Here is a 26,633-nt window from a genome sequence, read left to right as displayed (position 1 = left end):
CTTAATTCCTTACCTGTGTGCTAATTAGATATCACCTTGTTTTCACATTAAACAGACTTCCACATGAGAAAGCAGCAAGGATGCAGTGGCGTTAATGTTTCCTGGTGTCAACCTGTATTATTTCAGTAGACATTGAAATGAGGATGCATCTTGCTGCCTTTCCAATGAAGCAAGTTTAATTTAGTAATAGGTGAAAAACCATCCTTACAAAGGTGTTAATCAGAGACTTGGCTTTGTGGACACTTTTCAGAGAACAAATTTGTTAGCATAAAAATAAAGCCAGAAAATGAAGAGCTGTTTAATCACTCAATTGGATTTTTTTGCCAGCATATTTCTTTTTCTCTGCAACCCACTGCTAAATTGTGCTTCCTAGCTGTTTTTATAAAATCACTGAATCAAATCTAACTCTGATTACATCAGAGAAGGCCAGGTACCCTACACCATAAGAGGGGGTTTGATATTTTGACTTGTCTACTTTAAGATCACCAAAATCTGATAACAAGGTCAATTACACCCCTGGGTGGGATTGAACCACCAACCTTTTGGTTAATAGCCATACACACTAACTGATTGCGCCACAGAGACACTTTGCAAAAGTCCATACTGACAAAGGCTAATAAGCATTCATCTAAAACGTTTCCTAGAAAAACTTTAAAAAGTCAATAATCTGGAGAGTTTTTGTAAGATGTTTCTTCCATCAACCAAAGAAGAAACACATTGGTACTTTCCCATGATGAGTGAGTGCTTCAGGATCTCTTGCACTTACATGTGCAGCAGAGTACTGCAATGGAAGCATACTGGGCCCATAACCCAGAGGTAGGCAGATTGAAACTATCCTTTGCTATATGCATTTTTTTTTTGTTAATTTAAGTAATCAAAACTGGGATTGATATTTTTGCTCTTTTATTTTTACTTAAAGTACAATAACTTTTACCATTTTAATTTGTTTTAATAGTATATTGACAGTATAGTTTTCTTTAAAAAATCCACTTAATTTTCTTTACCCTATTATTAAAAGGGTAATTGACAAAAACAAACTACATTGTCACCAGAAGAGCAATACAAAATGTACAAGTGATATATTAAAATCATCTTTCCAGCTTGAATTTCAATGATGCATTGGGGCAACGATTTTGTGAGAAACATCTTCACCCTTAAATAAAGATTTTCTTAATTCCTTACCTGTGTGCTAATTAGATATCACCTTGTTTTCACATTAAACAGACTTCTACATGAGAAAGCAGCAAGGATGCAGTGGCGTTAATGTTTCCTGGTGTCAACCTGTATTATTTCAGTAGACATTGAAATGAGGATGCATCTTGCTGCCTTTCCAATGAAGCAAGTTTAATTTAGTAATAGGTGAAAAACCATCCTTACAAAGGTGTTAATCAGAGACTTGGCTTTGTGGACACTTTTCAGAGAACAAATTTGTTAGCATAAAAATAAAGCCAGAAAATGAAGAGCTGTTTAATCACTCAATTGGATTTTTTTGCCAGCATATTTCTTTTTCTCTGCAACCCACTGCTAAATTGTGCTTCCTAGCTGTTTTTATAAAATCACTGAATCAAATCTAACTCTGATTACATCAGAGAAGGCCAGGTACCCTACACCATAAGAGGGGGTTTGATATTTTGACTTGTCTACTTTAAGATCACCAAAATCTGATAACAAGGTCAATTACGCCCCTGGGTGGGATTGAACCACCAACCTTTTGGTTAATAGCCATACACACTAACTGATTGCGCCACAGAGACACTTTGCAAAAGTCCATACTGACAAAGGCTAATAAGCATTCATCTAAAACGTTTCCTAGAAAAACTTTAAAAAGTCAATAATCTGGAGAGTTTTTGTAAGATGTTTCTTCCATCAACCAAAGAAGAAACACATTGGTACTTTCCCATGATGAGTGAGTGCTTCAGGATCTCTTGCACTTACATGTGCAGCAGAGTACTGCAATGGAAGCATACTGGGCCCATAACCCAGAGGTAGGCAGATTGAAACTATCCTTTGCTATATGCATTTTTTTTTTGTTAATTTAAGTAATCAAAACTGGGATTGATATTTTTGCTCTTTTATTTTTACTTAAAGTACAATAACTTTTACCATTTTAATTTGTTTTAATAGTATATTGACAGTATAGTTTTCTTTAAAAAATCCACTTAATTTTCTTTACCCTATTATTAAAAGGGTAATTGACAAAAACAAACTACATTGTCACCAGAAGAGCAATACAAAATGTACAAGTGATATATTAAAATCATCTTTCCAGCTTGAATTTCAATGATGCATTGGGGCAACGATTTTGTGAGAAACATCTTCACCCTTAAATAAAGATTTTCTTAATTCCTTACCTGTGTGCTAATTAGATATCACCTTGTTTTCACATTAAACAGACTTCTACATGAGAAAGCAGCAAGGATGCAGTGGCGTTAATGTTTCCTGGTGTCAACCTGTATTATTTCAGTAGACATTGAAATGAGGATGCATCTTGCTGCCTTTCCAATGAAGCAAGTTTAATTTAGTAATAGGTGAAAAACCATCCCTACAAAGGTGTTAATCAGAGACTTGGCTTTGTGGATACTTTTCAGAGAACAAATTTGTTAGCATAAAAATAAAGCCAGAAAATGAAGAGCTGTTTAATCACTCAATTGGACTTTTTTGCCAGCATATTTCTTTTTCTCTGCAACCCACTGCTAAATTGTGCTTCCTAGCTGTTTTTATTATATCACTGAATCAAATCTAACTCTGATTACATCAGAAAAGGCCAAGTACCCTACACCATAACAGGGGGTTTGAAATTTTGACTTGTCTACTTAAAGATCACCAAAATCTGATCACAAGGTCAATTACGTCCCTGGGTGCGATTGAACCACCAACCTTTTGGTTAGTAGCTGGACACACTAACCCATTGCGCCACAGAGATACTTCACAAAAAGTCCCTACTGACAAAGGCTAATAAGCATACATCTAGAACGTTTCCTAGAAAAACTTTAAAAAGTCAATAATCTGGAGAGTTTTTGTAAAATGTTTCTTCCATCAACCAACGAAGAAACACATTGGTACTTTCCCATGATGAGTGAGTGCTTCAGGATCTCTTGCACTTACATGTGCAGCAGAGTACTGCAATGGAAGCATGCTGGGCCCATAACCCAGAGGTAGGCAGATTGAAACTATCCTTTGCTATATGCATTTTTTTTGTTAATTTAAGTAATCAAAACTGGGATTGATATTTTTGCTCTTTTATTTTTACTTGAAGTACAATAACTTTTACCATTTTAATTTGTTTAAATCCACTTAATTTTCTTTACCCTATTATTAAAAGGGTAATTGACAAAAACAAACTACATTGTCACCAGAAGAGCAATACAAAATGTACAAGTGATATATTAAAATCATCTTTCCAGCTTGAATTTCAATGATGCATTGGGGCAACGATTTTGTGAGAAACATCTTCACCCTTAAATAAAGATTTTCTTAATTCCTTACCTGTGTGCTAATTAGATATCACCTTGTTTTCACATTAAACAGACTTCTACATGAGAAAGCAGCAAGGATGCAGTGGCGGTAATGTTTCCTGGTGTCAACCTGTATTATTTCAGTAGACATTGAAATGAAGATGCATCTTGCTGCCTTTCCAATGAAGCAAGTTAAATTTAGTAATAGGTGAAAAACCATTCCTACAAAGGTGTTAATCAGAGACTTGGCTTTGTGGACACTTTTCAGAGAACAAATTTGTTAGCATAAAAATAAAGCCAGAAAATGAAGAGCTGTTTAATCACTCAATTGGATTTTTTTTGCCAGCATATTTCTTTTTCTCTGCAACCCACTGCTAAATTGTGCTTCCTAGCTGTTTTTATTAAATCACTGAATCAAATCTAACTCTGATTACATCAGAAAAGGCCAGGTACCCTACACCATAACAGGGGGTTTGAAATTTTGACTTGTCTACTTAAAGATCACCAAAATCTGATCACAAGGTCAATTACGTCCCTGGGTGGGATTGAACCACCAACCTTTTGGTTTATAGCCGTTCACACTAACTGATTGCGCCACAGAGACACTTTGCAAAAGTATATACTGACAAAGGCTAATAAGCATTCATCTAAAACGTTTCCTAGAAAAACTTTAAAAAGTCAATAATCTGGAGAGTTTTTGTAAGATGTTTCTTCCATCCACCAACGAAGAAACACATTGGTACTTTCCCATGATGAGTGAGTGCTTCAGGATCTCTTGCACTTACATGTGCAGCAAAGTACTGCAATGGAAGCATGCTGGGCCCATAACCCAGACGTAGGCAGATTAAAACTATCCTCTGCTATATGCATATTTTTTTGTTAATTAAAGTAATCCAAAACTGGGATTGATATTTTTGCTCTTTTATTTTTCATTAAAGTACAATAACTTTTACCATTTTAATTTGTTTTAATAGTATATTGAAAGTATTATTTTCTTTAAAAAATCCACTTAATTTTCTTTACCCTATTATTAAAATGGTAATTGACAAAAACAAACTACATTGTCACCAGAAGAGCAATACAAAATGTACAAGTGATATATTAAAATCATCTTTCCAGCTTGAATTTCAATGATGCATTGGGGCAACGATTTTGTGAGAAACATCTTCACCCTTAAATAAAGATTTTCTTAATTCCTTACCTGTGTGCTAATTAGATATCACCTTGTTTTCACATTAAACAGACTTCCACATGAGAAAGCTGCCTTTCCAATGAAGCAAGTTTAATTTAGTAATAGGTGAAAAACCATCCTTACAAAGGTGTTAATCAGAGACTTGGCTTTGTGGACACTTTTCAGAGAACAAATTTGTTAGCATAAAAATAAAGCCAGAAAATGAAGAGCTGTTTAATCACTCAATTGGATTTTTTTGCCAGCATATTTCTTTTTCTCTGCAACCCACTGCTAAATTGTGCTTCCTAGCTGTTTTTATAAAATCACTGAATCAAATCTAACTCTGATTACATCAGAGAAGGCCAGGTACCCTACACCATAAGAGGGGGTTTGAAATTTTGACTTGTCTACTTAAAGATCACCAAAATCTGATAACAAGGTCAATTACATCCCTGGGTGGGATTGAACCACCAACCTTTTGGTTAATAGCCATACACACTAACTGATTGCGCCACAGAGACACTTTGCAAAAGTATATACTGACAAAGGCTAATAAGCATTCATCTAAAACGTTTACTAGAAAAACTTTAAAAAGTCAATAATCTGGAGAGTTTTTGTAAGATGTTTCTTCCATCAACCAACGAAGAAACACATTGGTACTTTCCCATGATGAGTGAGTGCTTCAGGATCTCTTGCACTTACATGTGCAGCAGAGTACTGCAATGGAAGCATGCTGGGCCCATAACCCAGAGGTAGGCAGATTGAAACTATCCTTTGCTATATGCATTTTTTTTTTGTTAATTTAAGTAATCAAAACTGGGATTGATATTTTTGCTCTTTTATTTTTACTTAAAGTACAATAACTTTTACCATTTTAATTTGTTTTAATAGTATATTGACAGTATAGTTTTCTTTAAAAAATCCACTTAATTTTCTTTACCCTATTATTAAAAGGGTAATTGACAAAAACAAACTACATTGTCACCAGAAGAGCAATACAAAATGTACAAGTGATATATTAAAATCATCTTTCCAGCTTGAATTTCAATGATGCATTGGGGCAACGATTTTGTGAGAAACATCTTCACCCTTAAATAAAGATTTTCTTAATTCCTTACCTGTGTGCTAATTAGATATCACCTTGTTTTCACATTAAACAGACTTCTACATGAGAAAGCAGCAAGGATGCAGTGGCGTTAATGTTTCCTGGTGTCAACCTGTATTATTTCAGTAGACATTGAAATGAGGATGCATCTTGCTGCCTTTCCAATGAAGCAAGTTTAATTTAGTTATAGGTGAAAAACCATCCCTACAAAGGTGTTAATCAGAGACTTGGCTTTGTGGACACTTTTTAGAGAACAAATTTGTTAGCATAAAAATAAAGGCAGAAAATGAAGAGCTGTTTAATCACTCAATTGGATTTTTCTGCCAGCATATTTTTTTTCTCTGCAACCCATTGCTAAATTGTGCTTCCTAGCTGTTTTTTATAAAATCACTGAATCAAATCTAACTCTGATTACATCAGAGAAGGCCAGGTACCCTACACCATAAGAGGGGGTTTGAAATTTTGACTTGTCTACTTAAATATCACCAAAACCTGATCACAAGGTCAATTATGTCCCTGGGTGGGATTAAACCACCAACCTTTTGGTTAGTAGCCGGACACACTAACCGATTGCGCCACAGTGACACTTTGCAAAAAGTACATACTGACAAAGGCTAATAAGCATTCATCTAGAACATTTCCTAGAAAAACTTTAAAAAGTCAATAATCTGGAGAGTTTTTGTAAGAATTTTCTTAAATCAACCAACGAAGAAACAAATTGGTACTTTCCCATGATGAGTGAGTGCTTCAGGATCTCTTGCACTTACATGTGCAGCAGAGTACTGCAATGGAAGCATGCTGGGCCCATTACCCAGAGGTAGGCAGATTGAAACTATCCTCTGCTATATGCATTTTTTTTGTTAATTAAAGTAATCCAAAACTGGTATTGATATGTTAGCTATTTTATGTTTACTTAAAGTACAATAACTTTTACCATTTTAATTTGTTTTAATAGTATATTGACAGTATTGTTTTCTTTCAACAATCCACTTAATTTTCTTTACCCTATTATTAAAATGGTAATTGACAAAAACAAACTACATTGTCACCAGAAGAGCAATACAAAATGTACAAGTGATATATTAAAATCATCTTTCCAGCTTGAATTTCAATGATGCATTGGGGCAACGATTTTGTGAGAAACATCTTCACCCTTAAATAAAGATTTTCTTAATTCCTTACCTGTGTGCTAATTAGATATCACCTTGTTTTCACATTAAACAGACTTCCACATGAGAAAGCAGCAAGGATGCAGTGGCGTTAATGTTTCCTGGTGTCAACCTGTATTATTTCAGTAGAAATTGAAATGAGGATGCATCTTGCTGCCTTTCCAATGAAGCAAGTTTAATTTAGTAATAGGTGAAAAACCATCCCTACAAAGGTGTTAATCAGAGACTTGGCTTTGTGGACACTTTTCAGAGAACAAATTTGTTAGCATAAAAATAAAGCCAGAAAATGAAGAGCTGTTTAATCACTCAATTGGATTTTTTTTCCAGCATATTTCTTTTTCTCTGCAACCCACTGCTAAATTGTGCTTCCTAGCTGTTTTTATAAAATCACTGAATCAAATCTAACTCTGATTACATCAGAGAAGGCCAGGTACCCTACACCATAACAGGGGGTTTGAAATTTTGACTTGTCTACTTAAAGATCACCAAAATCTGATAACAAGGTCAATTACGTCCCTGGGTGGGATTGAACCACCAACCTTTTGGTTAGTAGCCAGACACACTAACCGATTGCGCCACAGAGACACTTTGTAAAAAGTACGTACTGACAAAGGCTAATAAGCATACATCTAGAACGTTTCCTAGAAAAACTTTAAAAAGTCAATAATCTGGAGAGTTTTTGTAAGATGTTTCTTCCATCAACCAACGAAGAAACACATTGGTACTTTCCCATGATGAGTGAGTGCTTCAGGATCTCTTGCACTTACATGTGCAGCAGAGTACTGCAATGGAAGCATGCTGGGCCCATAACCCAGAGGTAGGCAGATTGAAACTATCCTTTGCTATATGCATTTTTTTTTGTTAATTTAAGTAATCAAAACTGGGATTGATATTTTTGCTCTTTTATTTTTACTTAAAGTACAATAACTTTTACCATTTTAATTTGTTTTAATAGTATATTGACAGTATAGTTTTCTTTAAAAAATCCACTTAATTTTCTTTACCCTATTATTAAAAGGGTAATTGACAAAAACAAACTACATTGTCACCAGAAGAGCAATACAAAATGTACAAGTGATATATTAAAATCATCTTTCCAGCTTGAATTTCAATGATGCATTGGGGCAACGATTTTGTGAGAAACATCTTCACCCTTAAATAAAGATTTTCTTAATTCCTTACCTGTGTGCTAATTAGATATCACCTTGTTTTCACATTAAACAGACTTCTACATGAGAAAGCAGCAAGGATGCAGTGGCGTTAATGTTTCCTGGTGTCAACCTGTATTATTTCAGTAGACATTGAAATGAGGATGCATCTTACTGCCTTTCCAATGAAGCAAGTTTAATTTAGTAATAGGTGAAAAACCATCCCTACAAAGGTGTTAATCAGAGACTTGGCTTTGTGGACACTTTTCAGAGAACAAATTTGTTAGCATAAAAATAAAGCCAGAAAATGAAGAGCTGTTTAATCACTCAATTGGATTTTTTTTGCCAGCATATTTCTTTTTCTCTGCAACCCACTGCTAAATTGTGCTTCCTAGCTGTTTTTATAAAATCACTGAATCAAATCTAACTCTGATTACATCAGAGAAGGCCAGGTACCCTACACCATAAGAGGGGGTTTGAAATTTTGACTTGTCTACTTAAAGATCACCAAAATCTGATAACAAGTTCAATTACTTCCCTGGGTGGGATTGAACCACCAACCTTTTGGTTAGTAGCCAGACACACTACCCGATTGCGCCACAGAGACACTTTGCAAAAAGTATATACTGACAAAGGCTAATAAGCATACATCTAGAACGTTTCCTAGAAAAACTTTAAAAAGTTAATAAGCTGGAGAGTTTTTGTAAGATGTTTCTTCCATCAACCAACGAAGAAACACATTGGTACTTTCCCATGATGAGTGAGTGCTTCAGGATCTCTTGCACTTACATGTGCAGCAGAGTACTGCAATGGAAGCATGCTGGGCCCATAACCCAGAGGTAGGCAGATTGAAACTATCCTTTGCTATATGCATTTTTTTTGTTAATTTAAGTAATCAAAACTGGGATTGATATTTTTGCTCTTTTATTTTTCATTAAAGTACAATAACTTTTACCATTTTAATTTGTTTTAATAGTATATTGACAGTATAGTTTTCTTTAAAAAATCCACTTAATTTTCTTTACCCTATTATTAAAAGGGTAATTGACAAAAACAAACTACATTGTCACCAGAAGAGCAATACAAAATGTACAAGTGATATATTAAAATCATCTTTCCAGCTTGAATTTCAATGATGCATTGGGGCAACGATTTTGTGAGAAACATCTTCACCCTTAAATAAAGATTTTCTTAATTCCTTACCTGTGTGCTAATTAGATATCACCTTGTTTTCACATTAAACAGACTTCTACATGAGAAAGCAGCAAGGATGCAGTGGCGTTAATGTTTCCTGGTGTCAACCTGTATTATTTCAGTAGACATTGAAATGAGGATGCATCTTGCTGCCTTTCCAATGAAGCAAGTTTAATCTAGTTATAGGTGAAAAACCATCCCTACAAAGGTGTTAATCAGAGACTTGGCTTTGTGGATACTTTTTAGAGAACAAATTTGTTAGCATAAAAATAAAGGCAGAAAATGAAGAGCTGTTTAATCACTCAATTGGATTTTTCTGCCAGCATATTTTTTTTCTCTGCAACCCATTGCTAAATTGTGCTTCCTAGCTGTTTTTTATAAAATCACTGAATCAAATCTAACTCTGATTACATCAGAGAAGGCCAGGTACCCTACACCATAAGAGGGGGTTTGAAATTTTGACTTGTCTACTTAAATATCACCAAAACCTGATCACAAGGTCAATTATGTCCCTGGGTGGGATTGAACAACCAACCTTTTGGTTAGTAGCCAGACACACTAACCGATTGCGCCACAGAGACACTTTGCAAAAAGTACATACTGACAAAAGCTAATAAGCATTCATCTAGAACGTTTCCTAGAAAAACTTTAAAAAGTCTATAATCTGGAGAGTTTTTGTAAGAATTTTCTTAACTCAACCAACGAAGAAACACATTGGTACTTTCCCATGATGAGATGAGTGCTTCAGGATCTCTTGCACTTACATGTGCAGCAGAGTACTGCAATGGAAGCATGCTGGGCCCATTACCCTGAGGTAGGCAGATTGAAACTATCCTCTGCTATATGCATTTTTTTTTTTAATTAAAGTAATCCAAAACTGGGATTGATATGTTAGCTATTTTATGTTTACTTAAAGTACAATAACTTTTACCATTTTAATTTGTTTTAATAGTATATTGACAGTATTGTTTTCTTTCAAAAATCCACTTAATTTTCTTTACCCTATTATTAAAATGGTAATTGACAAAAACAAACTACATTGTCACCAGAAGAGCAATACAAAATGTACAAGTGATATATTAAAATCATCTTTCCAGCTTGAATTTCAATGATGCATTGGGGCAACGATTTTGTGAGAAACATCTTCACCCTTAAATAAAGATTTTCTTAATTCCTTACCTGTGTGCTAATTTGATATCACCTTGTTTTCACATTAAACAGACTTCCACATGAGAAAGCAGCAAGGATGCATTGGCGTTAATGTTTCCTGGTGTCAACCTGTATTATTTCAGTAGACATTGAAATGAGGATGCATCTTGCTGCCTTTCCAATGAAGCAAGTTTAATTTAGTAATAGGTGAAAAACCATCCTTACAAAGGTGTTCATCAGAGACTTGGCTTTGTGGACACTTTTCAGAGAACAAATTTGTTAGCATAAAAATAAAGCCAGAAAATGAAGAGCTGTTTAATCACTCAATTGGATTTTTTTGCCAGCATATTTCTTTTTCTCTGCAACCCACTGCTAAATTGTGCTTCCTAGCTGTTTTTATAAAATCACTGAATCAAATCTAACTCTGATTACATCAGAGAAGGCCAGGTACCCTACACCATAAGAGGGGATTTGAAATTTTGACTTGTCTACTTAAAGATCACCAAAATCTGTTCACAAGGTCAATTACGTCCCTGGGTGGGATTGAACCACCAACCTTCTGGTTTATAGCCGTACACACTAACTGATTGCACCACAGAGACACTTTGCAAAAGTACATACTGACAAAGGCTAATAAGCATTCATCTAAAACATTTCCTAGAAAAACTTTAAAAAGTCAATAATCTGGAGAGTTTTTGTAAGATGTTTCTTCCATCCACCAACGAAGAAACACATTGGTACTTTCCCATGATGAGTGAGTGCTTCAGGATCTCTTGCACTTACATGTGCAGCAGAGTACTGCAATGGAAGCATGCTGGGCCCATAACCCAGAGGTAGGCAGATTGAAACTATCCTCTGCTATATGCATTTTTTTTGTTAATTAAAGTAATCCAAAACTGGGATTGATATTTTTGCTCTTTTATTTTTCATTAAAGTACAATAACTTTTACCATTTTAATTTGTTTTAATAGTATATTGAAAGAATTGTTTTCTTTTAAAAATCCACTTAATTTTCTTTACCCTATTATTAAAATGGTAATTGACAAAAACAAACTACATTGTCACCAGAAGAGCAATACAAAATGTACAAGTGATATATTAAAATCATCTTTCCAGCTTGAATTTCAATGATGCATTGGGGCAACGATTTTGTGAGAAACATTTTCACCCTTAAATAAAGATTTTCTTAATTCCTTACCTGTGTGCTAATTAGATATCACCTTGTTTTCACATTAAACAGACTTCCACATGAGAAAGCAGCAAGGATGCAGTGGCGTTAATGTTTCCTGGTGTCAACCTGTATTATTTCAGTAGACATTGAAATGAGGATGCATCTTGCTGCCTTTCCAATGAAGCAAGTTTAATTTAGTAATAGGTGAAAAACCATCCTTACAAAGGTGTTAATCAGAGACTTGGCTTTGTGGACACTTTTCAGAGAACAAATTTGTTAGCATAAAAATAAAGCCAGAAAATGAAGAGCTGTTTAATCACTCAATTGGATTTTTTTGCCAGCATATTTCTTTTTCTCTGCAACCCACTGCTAAATTGTGCTTCCTAGCTGTTTTTATAAAATCACTGAATCAAATCTAACTCTGATTACATCAGAGAAGGCCAGGTACCCTACACCATAAGAGGGGGTTTGATATTTTGACTTGTCTACTTAAAGATCACCAAAATCTGATAACAAGGTCAATTACGTCCCTGGGTGGGATTGAACCACCAACCTTTTGGTTAATAGCCATACACACTAACTGATTGCGCCACAGAGACACTTTGCAAAAGTCCATACTGACAAAGGCTAATAAGCATTCATCTAAAACGTTTCCTAGAAAAACTTTAAAAAGTCAATAATCTGGAGAGTTTTTGTAAGATGTTTCTTCCATCAACCAAAGAAGAAACACATTGGTACTTTCCCATGATGAGTGAGTGCTTCAGGATCTTTTGCACTTACATGTGCAGCAGAGTACTGCAATGGAAGCATACTGGGCCCATAACCCAGAGGTAGGCAGATTGAAACTATCCTTTGCTATATGCATTTTTTTTTTGTTAATTTAAGTAATCAAAACTGGGATTGATATTTTTGCTCTTTTATTTTTACTTAAAGTACAATAACTTTTACCATTTTAATTTGTTTTAATAGTATATTGACAGTATAGTTTTCTTTAAAAAATCCACTTAATTTTCTTTACCCTATTATTAAAAGGGTAATTGACAAAAACAAACTACATTGTCACCAGAAGAGCAATACAAAATGTACAAGTGATATATTAAAATCATCTTTCCAGCTTGAATTTCAATGATGCATTGGGGCAACGATTTTGTGAGAAACATTTTCACCCTTAAATAAAGATTTTCTTAATTCCTTACCTGTGTGCTAATTAGATATCACCTTGTTTTCACATTAAACAGACTTCCACATGAGAAAGCAGCAAGGATGCAGTGGCGTTAATGTTTCCTGGTGTCAACCTGTATTATTTCAGTAGACATTGAAATGAGGATGCATCTTGCTGCCTTTCCAATGAAGCAAGTTTAATTTAGTAATAGGTGAAAAACCATCCTTACAAAGGTGTTAATCAGAGACTTGGCTTTGTGGACACTTTTCAGAGAACAAATTTGTTAGCATAAAAATAAAGCCAGAAAATGAAGAGCTGTTTAATCACTCAATTGGATTTTTTTGCCAGCATATTTCTTTTTCTCTGCAACCCACTGCTAAATTGTGCTTCCTAGCTGTTTTTATAAAATCACTGAATCAAATCTAACTCTGATTACATCAGAGAAGGCCAGGTACCCTACACCATAAGAGGGGGTTTGATATTTTGACTTGTCTACTTAAAGATCACCAAAATCTGATAACAAGGTCAATTACGTCCCTGGGTGGGATTGAACCACCAACCTTTTGGTTAATAGCCATACACACTAACTGATTGCGCCACAGAGACACTTTGCAAAAGTCCATACTGACAAAGGCTAATAAGCATTCATCTAAAACGTTTCCTAGAAAAACTTTAAAAAGTCAATAATCTGGAGAGTTTTTGTAAGATGTTTCTTCCATCAACCAAAGAAGAAACACATTGGTACTTTCCCATGATGAGTGAGTGCTTCAGGATCTTTTGCACTTACATGTGCAGCAGAGTACTGCAATGGAAGCATACTGGGCCCATAACCCAGAGGTAGGCAGATTGAAACTATCCTTTGCTATATGCATTTTTTTTTTGTTAATTTAAGTAATCAAAACTGGGATTGATATTTTTGCTCTTTTATTTTTACTTAAAGTACAATAACTTTTACCATTTTAATTTGTTTTAATAGTATATTGACAGTATAGTTTTCTTTAAAAAATCCACTTAATTTTCTTTACCCTATTATTAAAAGGGTAATTGACAAAAACAAACTACATTGTCACCAGAAGAGCAATACAAAATGTACAAGTGATATATTAAAATCATCTTTCCAGCTTGAATTTCAATGATGCATTGGGGCAACGATTTTGTGAGAAACATCTTCACCCTTAAATAAAGATTTTCTTAATTCCTTACCTGTGTGCTAATAAGATATCACCTTGTTTTCACATTAAACAGACTTCCACATGAGAAAGCAGCAAGGATGCAGTGGCGTTAATGTTTCCTGGTGTCAACCCGTATTATTTCAGTAGACATTGAAATGAGGATGCATCTTGCTGCCTTTCCAATGAAGCAAATTTAATTTAGTAATAGGTGAAAAACCATCCCTACAAAGGTGTTAATCAGAGACTTGGCTTTGTGGACACTTTTCAGAGAACAAATTTGTTAGCATAAAAATAAAGCCAGAAAATGAAGAGCTGTTTAATCACTCAATTGGATTTTTTTGCCAGCATATTTCTTTTTCTCTGCAACCCACTGCTAAATTGTGCTTCCTAGCTGTTTTTATAAAATCACTGAATCAAATCTAACTCTGATTACATCAGAGAAGGCCAGGTACCCTACACCATAAGAGGGGGTTTGAAATTTTGACTTGTCTACTTAAAGATCACCAAAATCTGATAACAAGGTCAATTACGTCCCTGGGTGGGATTGAACCACCAACCTTTTGGTTAATAGCCATACACACTAACTGATTGCGCCACAGAGACACTTTGCAAAAGTACATACTGACAAAGGCTAATAAGCATTCATCTAAAACGTTTCCTAGAAAAACTTTAAAAAGTCAATAATCTGGAGAGTTTTTGTAAGATGTTTCTTCCATCAACCAACGAAGAAACACATTGGTACTTTCCCATGATGAGTGAGTGCTTCAGGATCTACTGCACTTACATGTGCAGCAGAGTACAGCAATGGAAGCATGCTGGGCACATAACCCAGAGGTAAGCAGATTGAAACTATTCTCTGCTATATGCATTTTTTTTGTTAATTAAAGTAATCCAAAACTGGGATTGATATTTTGGCTCTTTTATTTTTACTTAAAGTACAATAACTTTTACCATTTTAATTTGTTTTAATAGTATATTGACAGTATTGTTTTCTTTCAAAAATCCACTTAATTTTCTTTACCCTATTATTAAAATGGTAATTGACAAAAACAAACTACATTGTCACCAGAAGAGCAATACAAAATGTACAAGTGATATATTAAAATCATCTTTCCAGCTTGAATTTCAATGATGCATTGGGGCAACGATTTTGTGAGAAACATCTTCACCCTTAAATAAAGATTTTCTTAATTCCTTACCTGTGTGCTAATTAGATATCACCTTGTTTTCACATTAAACAGACTTCTACATGAGAAAGCAGCAAGGATGCAGTGGCGGTAATGTTTCCTGGTGTCAACCTGTATTATTTCAGTAGACATTGAAATGAAGATGCATCTTGCTGCCTTTCCAATGAAGCAAGTTTAATTTAGTAATAGGTGAAAAACCATCCCTACAAAGGTGTTAATCAGAGACTTGGCTTTGTGGACACTTTTCAGAGAACAAATTTGTTAGCATAAAAATAAAGCCAGAAAATGAAGAGCTGTTTAATCACTCAATTGGATTTTTTTGCCAGCATATTTCTTTTTCTCTGCAACCCACTGCTAAATTGTGCTTCCTAGCTGTTTTTATTAAATCACTGAATCAAATCTAACTCTGATTACATCAGAAAAGGCCAGGTACCCTACACCATAACAGGGGGTTTGAAATTTTGACTTGTCTACTTAAAGATCACCAAAATCTGATAACAAGGTCAATTACGTCCCTGGGTGGGATTGAACCACCAACCTTTTGGTTAGTAGCCGGACACACTAACCGATTGCGCCACAGAGACACTTCGCAAAAAGTACATACTGACAAAGGCTAATAAGCATACATCTAGAACGTTTCCTAGAAAAACTTTAAAAAGTCAATAATCTGGAGAATTATTGTAAAATGTTTCTTCCATCAACCAACGAAGAAACACATTGGTACTTTCCCATGATGAGTGAGTGCTTCAGGATCTCTTGCACTTACATGTGCAGCAGAGTACTGCAACGGAAGCATGCTGGGCCCATAACCCGGAGGTAGGCAGATTGAAACTATCCTTTGCTATATGCATTTTTTTTGTTAATTTAAGTAATCAAAACTGGGATTGATATTTTTGCTCTTTTATTTTTACTTGAAGTACAATAACTTTTACCATTTTAATTTGTTTGAATAGTATATTGACAGTATAGTTTTCTTTAAAAAATCAACTTAATTTTCTTTACCCTAATATTAAAAGGGTAATTGACAAAAACAAACTACATTGTCACCAGAAGAGCAATACAAAATGTACAAGTGATATATTAAAATCATCTTTCCAGCTTGAATTTCAATGATGCATTGGGGCAACGATTTTGTGAGAAACATCTTCACCCTTAAATAAAGATTTTCTTAATTCCTTACCTGTGTGCTAATTAGATATCACCTTGTTTTCACATTAAACAGACTTCCACATGAGAAAGCAGCAAGGATGCAGTGGCGTTAATGTTTCCTGGTGTCAACCTGTATTATTTCAGTAGAAATTGAAATGAGGATGCATCTTGCTGCCTTTCCAATGAAGCAAGTTTAATTTAGTAATAGGTGAAAAACCATCCCTACAAAGGTGTTAATCAGAGACTTGGCTTTGTGGACACTTTTCAGAGAACAAATTTGTTAGCATAAAAATAAAGCCAGAAAATGAAGAGCTGTTTAATCACTCAATTGGATTTTTTTCCCAGCATATTTCTTTTTCTCTGCAACCCACTGCTAAATTGTGCTTCCTATCTGTTTTTATAAAATCACTGAATCAAATCTAACTCTGATTACATCAGAGAAGGCCAGGTACCCTACACCATAACAGGGGGTTTGAAATTTTGACTTGTCTACTTAAAGATCACCAAAATCTGATAACAAGGTCAATTACGTCCCTGGGTGGGATTGAACCACCAACCAGACACACTAACCGATTGCGCCACAGAGACACTTTGTAAAAAGTACGTACTGACAAAGGCTAATAAGCATACATCTAGAACGTTTCCTAGAAAAACTTTAAAAAGTCAATAATCTGGAGAGTTTTTGTAAGATGTTTCTTCCATCAACCAACGAAGAAACACATTGGTACTTTCCTATGATGAGTGAGTGCTTCAGGATCTCTTGCACTTACATGTGCAGCAGAGTACTGCAATGGAAGCATGCTGGGCCCATAACCCAGAGGTAGGCAGATTGAAACTATCCTTTGCTATATGCATTTTTTTTGTTAATTTAAGTAATCAAAACTGGGATTGATATTTTTGCTCTTTTATTTTTACTTAAAGTACAATAACTTTTACCATTTTAATTTGTTTTAATAGTATATTGACAGTATTGTTTTCTTTCAAAAATCCACTTAATTTTCTTTACCCTATTATTAAAATGGTAATTGACAAAAACAAACTACATTGTCACCAGAAGAGCAATACAAAATGTACAAGTGATATATTAAAATCATCTTTCCAGCTTGAATTTCAATGATGCATTGGGGCAACGATTTTGTGAGAAACATCTTCACCCTTAAATAAAGATTTTATTAATTCCTTACCTGTGTGCTAATTAGATATCACCTTGTTTTCACATTAAACAGACTTCCACATGAGAAAGCAGCAAGGATGCAGTGGCGTTAATGTTTCCTGGTGTCAACCCGTATTATTTCAGTAGACATTGAAATGAGGATGCATCTTGCTGCCTTTCCAATGAAGCAAATTTAATTTAGTAATAGGTGAAAAACCATCCCTACAAAGGTGTTAATCAGAGACTTGGCTTTGTGGACACTTTTCAGAGAACAAATTTGTTAGCATAAAAATAAAGCCAGAAAATTAAGAGCTGTTTAATCACTCAATTGGATTTTTTTGCCAGCATATTTCTTTTTCTCTGCAACCCACTGCTAAATTGTGCTTCCTAGCTGTTTTTATAAAATCACTGAATCAAATCTAACTCTGATTACATCAGAGAAGGCCAGGTACCCTACACCATAAGAGGGGGTTTGAAATGTTGACTTGTCTACTTAAAGATCACCAAAATCTGATCACAAGGTCAATTACGTCTCTGGGTGGGATTGAACCACCAACCTTTTGGTTTATAGCCGTTCACACTAACTGATTGCACCACAGAGACACTTTGCAAAAGCATATACTGACAAAGGCTAATAAGCATTCATCTAAAACGTTTCCTAGAAAAACTTTAAAAAGTCAATAATCTGGAGAGTTTTTGTAAGATGTTTCTTCCATCCACCAACGAAGAAACACATTGGTACTTTCCCATGATGAGTGAGTGCTTCAGGATCTCTTGCACTTACATGTGCAGCAAAGTACTGCAATGGAAGCATGCTGGGCCCATAACCCAGAGGTAGGCAGATTAAAACTATCCTCTGCTATATGCATATTTTTTTGTTAATTAAAGTAATCCAAAACTGGGATTGATATTTTTGCTCTTTTATTTTTCATTAAAGTACAATAACTTTTACCATTTTAATTTGTTTTAATAGTATATTGAAAGTATTATTTTCTTTAAAAAATCCACTTAATTTTCTTTACCCTATTATTAAAATGGTAATTGACAAAAACAAACTACATTGTCACCAGAAGAGCAATACAAAATGTACAAGTGATATATTAAAATCATCTTTCCAGCTTGAATTTCAATGATGCATTGGGGCAACGATTTTGTGAGAAACATCTTCACCCTTAAATAAAGATTTTCTTAATTCCTTACCTGTGTGCTAATTAGATATCACCTTGTTTTCACATTAAACAGACTTCCACATGAGAAAGCAGCAAGGATGCAGTGGCGTTAATGTTTCCTGGTGTCAACCTGTATTATTTCAGTAGAAATTGAAATGAGGATGCATCTTGCTGCCTTTCCAATGAAGCAAGTTTAATTTAGTAATAGGTGAAAAACCATCCCTACAAAGGTGTTAATCAGAGACTTGGCTTTGTGGACACTTTTCAGAGAACAAATTTGTTAGCATAAAAATAAAGCCAGAAAATGAAGAGCTGTTTAATCACTCAATTGGATTTTTTTTCCAGCATATTTCTTTTTCTCTGCAACCCACTGCTAAATTGTGCTTCCTAGCTGTTTTTATAAAATCACTGAATCAAATCTAACTCTGATTACATCAGAGAAGGCCAGGTACCCTACACCATAACAGGGGGTTTGAAATTTTGACTTGTCTACTTAAAGATCACCAAAATCTGATAACAAGGTCAATTACGTCCCTGGGTGGGATTGAACCACCAACCTTTTGGTTAGTAGCCAGACACACTACCCGATTGCGCCACAGAGACACTTTGTAAAAAGTACGTACTGACAAAGGCTAATAAGCATACATCTAGAACGTTTCCTAGAAAAACTTTAAAAAGTCAATAATCTGGAGAGTTTTTGTAAGATGTTTCTTCCATCAACCAACGAAGAAACACATTGGTACTTTCCCATGATGAGTGAGTGCTTCAGGATCTCTTGCACTTACATGTGCAGCAGAGTACTGCAATGGAAGCATGCTGGGCCCATAACCCAGAGGTAGGCAGATTGAAACTATCCTTTGCTATATGCATTTTTTTTTTGTTAATTTAAGTAATCAAAACTGGGATTGATATTTTTGCTCTTTTATTTTTACTTAAAGTACAATAGCTTTTACCATTTTAATTTGTTTTAATAGTATATTGACAGTATAGTTTTCTTTAAAAAATCCACTTAATTTTCTTTACCCTATTATTAAAAGGGTAATTGACAAAAACAAACTACATTGTCACCAGAAGAGCAATACAAAATGTACAAGTGATATATTAAAATCATCTTTCCAGCTTGAATTTCAATGATGCATTGGGGCAACGATTTTGTGAGAAACATCTTCACCCTTAAATAAAGATTTTCTTAATTCCTTACCTGTGTGCTAATTAGATATCACCTTGTTTTCACATTAAACAGACTTCTACATGAGAAAGCAGCAAGGATGCAGTGGCGTTAATGTTTCCTGGTGTCAACCTGTATTATTTCAGTAGACATTGAAATGAGGATGCATCTTACTGCCTTTCCAATGAAGCAAGTTTAATTTAGTAATAGGTGAAAAACAATCCCTACAAAGGTGTTAATCAGAGACTTGGCTTTGTGGACACTTTTCAGAGAACAAATTTGTTAGCATAAAATAAAGCCAGAAAATGAAGAGCTGTTTAATCACTCAATTGGATTTTTTTTGCCAGCATATTTCTTTTTCTCTGCAACCCACTGCTAAATTGTGCTTCCTAGCTGTTTTTATAAAATCACTGAATCAAATCTAACTCTGATTACATCAGAGAAGGCCAGGTACCCTACACCATAAGAGGCGGTTTGAAATTTTGACTTGTCTACTTAAAGATCACCAAAATCTGATAACAAGTTCAATTACTTCCCTGGGTGGGATTGAACCACCAAACTTTTGGTTAGTAGCCAGACACACTACCCGATTGCGCCACAGAGACACTTTGCAAAAAGTATATACTGACAAAGGCTAATAAGCATACATCTAGAACGTTTCCTAGAAAAACTTTAAAAAGTTAATAAGCTGGAGAGTTTTTGTAAGATGTTTCTTCCATCAACCAACGAAGAAACACATTGGTACTTTCCCATGATGAGTGAGTGCTTCAGGATCTCTTGCACTTACATGTGCAGCAGAGTACTGCAATGGAAGCATGCTGGGCCCATAACCCAGAGGTAGGCAGATTGAAACTATCCTTTGCTATATGCATTTTTTTTGTTAATTTAAGTAATCAAAACTGGGATTGATATTTTTGCTCTTTTATTTTTACTTAAAGTACAATAACTTTTACCATTTTAATTTGTTTTAATAGTATATTGACAGTATAGTTTTCTTTAAAAAATCCACTTAATTTTCTTTACCCTATTATTAAAAGGGTAATTGACAAAAACAAACTACATTGTCACCAGAAGAGCAATACAAAATGTACAAGTGATATATTAAAATCATCTTTCCAGCTTGAATTTCAATGATGCATTGGGGCAACGATTTTGTGAGAAACATCTTCACCCTTAAATAAAGATTTTCTTAATTCCTTACCTGTGTGCTAATTAGATATCACCTTGTTTTCACATTAAACAGACTTCTACATGAGAAAGCAGCAAGGATGCAGTGGCGTTAATGTTTCCTGGTGTCAACCTGTATTATTTCAGTAGACATTGAAATGAGGATGCATCTTGCTGCCTTTCCAATGAAGCAAGTTTAATTTAGTTATAGGTGAAAAACCATCCCTACAAAGGTGTTAATCAGAGACTTGGCTTTGTGGATACTTTTTAGAGAACAAATTTGTTAGCATAAAAATAAAGGCAGAAAATGAAGAGCTGTTTAATCACTCAATTGGATTTTTCTGCCAGCATATTTTTTTTCTCTGCAACCCATTGCTAAATTGTGCTTCCTAGCTGTTTTTTATAAAATCACTGAATCAAATCTAACTCTGATTACATCAGAGAAGGCCAGGTACCCTACACCATAAGAGGGGGTTTGAAATTTTGACTTGTCTACTTAAATATCACCAAAACCTGGTCACAAGGTCAATTATGTCCCTGGGTGGGATTGAACCACCAACCTTTTGGTTAGTAGCCAGACACACTAACCGATTGCGCCACAGAGACACTTTGCAAAAAGTACATACTGACAAAGGCTAATAAGCATTCATCTAGAACGTTTCCTAGAAAAACTTTAAAAAGTCAATAATCTGGAGAGTTTTTGTAAGAATTTTCTTAACTCAACCAACGAAGAAACACATTGGTACTTTCCCATGATGAGATGAGTGCTTCAGGATCTCTTGCACTTACATGTGCAGCAGAGTACTGCAATGGAAGCATGCTGGGCCCATTACCCTGAGGTAGGCAGATTGAAACTATCCTCTGCTATATGCATTTTTTTTGTTAATTAAAGTAATCCAAAACTGGGATTGATATGTTAGCTATTTTATGTTTACTTAAAGTACAATAACTTTTACCATTTTAATTTGTTTTAATAGTATATTGACAGTATTGTTTTCTTTCAAAAATCCACTTAATTTTCTTTACCCTATTATTAAAATGGTAATTGACAAAAACAAACTACATTGTCACCAGAAGAGCAATACAAAATGTACAAGTGATATATTAAAATCATCTTTCCAGCTTGAATTTCAATGATGCATTGGGGCAACGATTTTGTGAGAAACATCTTCACCCTTAAATAAAGATTTTCTTAATTCCTTACCTGTGTGCTAATTTGATATCACCTTGTTTTCACATTAAACAGACTTCCACATGAGAAAGCAGCAAGGATGCATTGGCGTTAATGTTTCCTGGTGTCAACCTGTATTATTTCAGTAGACATTGAAATGAGGATGCATCTTGCTGCCTTTCCAATGAAGCAAGTTTAATTTAGTAATAGGTGAAAAACCATCCTTACAAAGGTGTTCATCAGAGACTTGGCTTTGTGGACACTTTTCAGAGAACAAATTTGTTAGCATAAAAATAAAGCCAGAAAATGAAGAGCTGTTTAATCACTCAATTGGATTTTTTTGCCAGCATATTTCTTTTTCTCTGCAACCCACTGCTAAATTGTGCTTCCTAGCTGTTTTTATAAAATCACTGAATCAAATCTAACTCTGATTACATCAGAGAAGGCCAGGTACCCTACACCATAAGAGGGAATTTGAAATTTTGACTTGTCTACTTAAAGATCACCAAAATCTGATCACAAGGTCAATTACGTCCCTGGGTGGAATTGAACCACCAACCTTCTGGTTTATAGCCGTACACACTAACTGATTGCACCACAGAGACACTTTGCAAAAGTACATACTGACAAAGGCTAATAAGCATTCATCTAAAACATTTCCTAGAAAAACTTTAAAAAGTCAATAATCTGGAGAGTTTTTGTAAGATGTTTCTTCCATCCACCAACGAAGAAACACATTGGTACTTTCCCATGATGAGTGAGTGCTTCAGGATCTCTTGCACTTACATGTGCAGCAGAGTACTGCAATGGAAGCATGCTGGGCCCATAACCCAGAGGTAGGCAGATTAAAACTATCCTCTGCTATATGCATTTTTTTTGTTAATTAAAGTAATCCAAAACTGGGATTGATATTTTTGCTCTTTTATTTTTCATTAAAGTACAATAACTTTTACCATTTTAATTTGTTTTAATAGTATATTGAAAGAATTGTTTTCTTTTAAAAATCCACTTAATTTTCTTTACCCTATTATTAAAATGGTAATTGACAAAAACAAACTACATTGTCACCAGAAGAGCAATACAAAATGTACAAGTGATATATTAAAATCATCTTTCCAGCTTGAATTTCAATGATGCATTGGGGCAACGATTTTGTGAGAAACATTTTCACCCTTAAATAAAGATTTTCTTAATTCCTTACCTGTGTGCTAATTAGATATCACCTTGTTTTCACATTAAACAGACTTCCACATGAGAAAGCAGCAAGGATGCAGTGGCGTTAATGTTTCCTGGTGTCAACCTGTATTATTTCAGTAGACATTGAAATGAGGATGCATCTTGCTGCCTTTCCAATGAAGCAAGTTTAATTTAGTAATAGGTGAAAAACCATCCTTACAAAGGTGTTAATCAGAGACTTGGCTTTGTGGACACTTTTCAGAGAACAAATTTGTTAGCATAAAAATAAAGCCAGAAAATGAAGAGCTGTTTAATCACTCAATTGGATTTTTTTGCCAGCATATTTCTTTTTCTCTGCAACCCACTGCTAAATTGTGCTTCCTAGCTGTTTTTATAAAATCACTGAATCAAATCTAACTCTGATTACATCAGAGAAGGCCAGGTACCCTACACCATAAGAGGGGGTTTGATATTTTGACTTGTCTACTTTAAGATCACCAAAATCTGATAACAAGGTCAATTACACCCCTGGGTGGGATTGAACCACCAACCTTTTGGTTAATAGCCATACACACTAACTGATTGCGCCACAGAGACACTTTGCAAAAGTCCATACTGACAAAGGCTAATAAGCATTCATCTAAAACGTTTCCTAGAAAAACTTTAAAAAGTCAATAATCTGGAGAGTTTATGTAAGATGTTTCTTCCATCAACCAACGAAGAAACACATTGGTACTTTCCCATGATGACTGAGTGCTTCAGGATCTCTTGCACTTACATGTGCAGCAGAGTACTGCAATGGAAGCATGCTGGGCCCATAACCCAGAGGTAGGCAGATTGAAACTATCCTTTGCTATATGCATTTTTTTTGTTAATTTAAGTAATCAAAACTGGGATTGATATTTTTGCTCTTTTATTTTTACTTAAAGTACAATAACTTTTACCATTTTAATTTGTTTTAATAGTATATTGACAGTATAGTTTTCTTTAAAAAATCCACTTAATTTTCTTTACCCTATTATTAAAAGGGTAATTGACAAAAACAAACTACATTGTCACCAGAAGAGCAATACAAAATGTACAAGTGATATATTAAAATCATCTTTCCAGCTTGAATTTCAATGATGCATTGGGGCAACGATTTTGTGAGAAACATCTTCACTCTTAAATAAAGATTTTCTTAATTCCTTACCTGTGTGCTAATTAGATATCACCTTGTTTTCACATTAAACAGACTTCTACATGAGAAAGCAGCAAGGATGCAGTGGCGTTAATGTTTCCTGGTGTCAACCTGTATTATTTCAGTAGACATTGAAATGAGGATGCATCTTGCTGCCTTTCCAATGAAGCAAGTTTAATTTAGTAATAGGTGAAAAACCATCCCTACAAAGGTGTTAATCAGAGACTTGGCTTTGTGGACACTTTTCAGAGAACAAATTTGTTAGCATAAAAATAAAGCCAGAAAATGAAGAGCTGTTTAATCACTCAATTGGATTTTTTTTTGCCAGCATATTTCTTTTTCTCTGCAACCCTCTGCTAAATTGTGCTTCCTAGCTGTTTTTATAAAATCAATGAATCAAATCTAACTCTGATTACATCAGAGAAGGCCAGGTACCCTACACCATAACAGGGGGTTTGAAATTTTGACTTGTCTACTTAAAGATCACCAAAATCTGATAACAAGGTCAATTACGTCCCTGGGTGGGATTGAACCACCAACCTTTTGGTTAGTAGCCGGACACACTAACCGATTGCGCCACAGAGACACTTTGCAAAAATTACATACTGACAAAGGCTAATAAGCATACATCTAGAACGTTTCCTAGAAAAACTTTAAAAAGTCAATAATCTGGAGAGTTTTTGTAAGATGTTTCTTCCATCAACCAACGAAGAAACACATTGGTACTTTCCCATGATGACTGAGTGCTTCAGGATCTCTTGCACTTACATGTGCAGCAGAGTACTGCAATGGAAGCATGCTGGGCCCATAACCCAGAGGTAGGCAGATTGAAACTATCCTTTGCTATATGCATTTTTTTTGTTAATTTAAGTAATCAAAACTGGGATTGATATTTTTGCTCTTTTATTTTTACTTGAAGTACAATAACTTTTACCATTTTAATTTGTTTGAATAGTATATTGACAGTATAGTTTTCTTTAAAAAATCAACTTAATTTTCTTTACCCTATTATTAAAAGGGTAATTGACAAAAACAAACTACATTGTCACCAGAAGAGCAATACAAAATGTACAAGTGATATATTAAAATCATCTTTCCAGCTTGAATTTCAATGATGCATTGGGGCAACGATTTTGTGAGAAACATCTTCACCCTTAAATAAAGATTTTCTTAATTCCTTACCTGTGTGCTAATTAGATATCACCTTGTTTTCACATTAAACAGACTTCCACATGAGAAAGCAGCAAGGATGCAGTGGCGTTAATGTTTCCTGGTGTCAACCTGTATTATTTCAGTAGAAATTGAAATGAGGATGCATCTTGCTGCCTTTCCAATGAAGCAAGTTTAATTTAGTAATAGGTGAAAAACCATCCCTACAAAGGTGTTAATCAGAGACTTGGCTTTGTGGACACTTTTCAGAGAACAAATTTGTTAGCATAAAAATAAAGCCAGAAAATGAAGAGCTGTTTAATCACTCAATTGGATTTTTTTTCCAGCATATTTCTTTTTCTCTGCAACCCACTGCTAAATTGTGCTTCCTATCTGTTTTTATAAAATCACTGAATCAAATCTAACTCTGATTACATCAGAGAAGGCCAGGTACCCTACACCATAACAGGGGGTTTGAAATTTTGACTTGTCTACTTAAAGATCACCAAAATCTGATAACAAGGTCAATTACGTCCCTGGGTGGGATTGAACCACCAACCTTTTGGTTAGTAACCAGACACACTAACCGATTGCGCCACAGAGACACTTTGTAAAAAGTACGTACTGACAAAGGCTAATAAGCATACATCTAGAACGTTTCCTAGAAAAACTTTAAAAAGTCAATAATCTGGAGAGTTTTTGTAAGATGTTTCTTCCATCAACCAACGAAGAAACACATTGGTACTTTCCTATGATGAGTGAGTGCTTCAGGATCTCTTGCACTTACATGTGCAGCAGAGTACTGCAATGGAAGCGTGCTGGGCCCATAACCCAGAGGTAGGCAGATTGAAACTATCCTTTGCTATATGCATTTTTTTTGTTAATTTAAGTAAACAAAACTGGGATTGATATTTTTGCTCTTTTATTTTTACTTAAAGTACAATAACTTTTACCATTTTAATTTGTTTTAATAGTATATTGACAGTATTGTTTTCTTTCAAAAATCCATTTAATTTTCTTTACCCTATTATTAAAATGGTAATTGACAAAAACAAACTACATTGTCAT

At 34.7% G+C, this 26,633-nt stretch overlaps 4 non-coding genes across 4 annotated transcripts; all 4 read right to left on the bottom strand.

Annotated features, from left to right (window-relative positions):
- Positions 1-7,411: 7,411 nt before the first annotated feature.
- TRNAS-ACU (transfer RNA serine (anticodon ACU)) lies at positions 7,412-7,485 on the bottom strand. Its single transcript has one exon. It is a non-coding gene; the product is annotated as a tRNA-Ser (tRNA).
- Positions 7,486-19,083: 11,598 nt separating this feature from the next.
- On the bottom strand, positions 19,084-19,157 carry TRNAS-ACU (transfer RNA serine (anticodon ACU)). Its single transcript has one exon. It is a non-coding gene; the product is annotated as a tRNA-Ser (tRNA).
- Positions 19,158-21,421: 2,264 nt separating this feature from the next.
- On the bottom strand, positions 21,422-21,495 carry TRNAS-ACU (transfer RNA serine (anticodon ACU)). Its single transcript has one exon. It is a non-coding gene; the product is annotated as a tRNA-Ser (tRNA).
- A 4,601-nt stretch (positions 21,496-26,096) lies between these two features.
- TRNAS-ACU (transfer RNA serine (anticodon ACU)) lies at positions 26,097-26,170 on the bottom strand. The gene has a single exon. It is a non-coding gene; the product is annotated as a tRNA-Ser (tRNA).
- Positions 26,171-26,633: the final 463 nt, after the last annotated feature.

This window comes from Pseudophryne corroboree, unplaced genomic scaffold (assembly GCF_028390025.1).
Source record: "Pseudophryne corroboree isolate aPseCor3 unplaced genomic scaffold, aPseCor3.hap2 scaffold_1132, whole genome shotgun sequence".
NCBI lineage: Eukaryota > Metazoa > Chordata > Amphibia > Anura > Myobatrachidae > Pseudophryne > Pseudophryne corroboree.
The sequence above is the reverse complement of the archived record's forward strand: the minus strand, read 5'-3'. Positions and strand labels throughout refer to the sequence as shown.